General features: G+C 35.8%; 1 non-coding gene across 1 annotated transcript; it reads right to left on the bottom strand.

Moving 5' to 3' along the window:
* Nucleotides 1-204: 204 nt before the first annotated feature.
* LOC128032153 (small nucleolar RNA R71) lies at nt 205-311 on the bottom strand. Its single transcript, XR_008188282.1, has one exon. It is a non-coding gene; the product is annotated as a small nucleolar RNA R71 (small nucleolar RNA).
* Nucleotides 312-788: the final 477 nt, after the last annotated feature.

The raw sequence follows: 788 nt of genomic DNA, 5'->3' as shown, positions 1-788 counted from the left end.
GTTTGAGCTGAAACCTTTAATGTTTTAGATGTTACAAATAGTAGAACAGTTTGGTGGACTGCCCATTAAAGATCCAAGACTGTATTTACAACTTCTTCAAGAGGTTTGTGACTCATTAAGACAACTGGGTGTTCTTGAAGACGCCATGCGAATGATCATTTCCATAGATTGTTGCTACGGTATAATCCACCAAATATGAATACCAAGCTTAGAAATGACATCACATCTTTTCAAAAATTAAAGGATGAAACACTATATGAAGCTTGGGAATGATTTAAAGAGTTAATTCAGAAATGTTCGATGCATGGATTTCAACACTAAACTAAGATGGAGATGTTTTACAATGGGTTGAATGCACATACGAGGATAGTAGTTGCCACTTCTGCCAATGGTACTTTGTTGGATAAATCATACAATGAAGCTTGATGTAATTACTTCATTGACTACCCAGGTATCATATTTAACTAATACGATTTAAGACAATGAAGAGAGTAACTGAAGTTAAGGAGAGGAAATCAGTCGAGTTTGCATGCATTTATTGTGGTGAAGACCATGTGTTTGATGAATGTCCATCAAATCCAGCATCTGTGTGCTACATGGGTAATTTCAATTGGAATAATAATCCATATTCTAACACCTCTAATCTAGGGTGGAAGCAACATCCAAAATTTGGTTGGAATAATCACAGTATGGGGAATTTTAACAATGTTTCAAGACAGAATGCTATCAGTGCACCACTTGGTTATAATCAACCTATGCCAAGACAAAATGTCCAACAAGGTCAGTCA

This window comes from Gossypium raimondii, chromosome 8 (genome assembly GCF_025698545.1).
Source record: "Gossypium raimondii isolate GPD5lz chromosome 8, ASM2569854v1, whole genome shotgun sequence".
Lineage (NCBI taxonomy): Eukaryota > Viridiplantae > Streptophyta > Magnoliopsida > Malvales > Malvaceae > Gossypium > Gossypium raimondii.
Note: the sequence above shows the minus strand (reverse complement) of the source record. Positions and strands in the feature narration are given on the sequence as shown.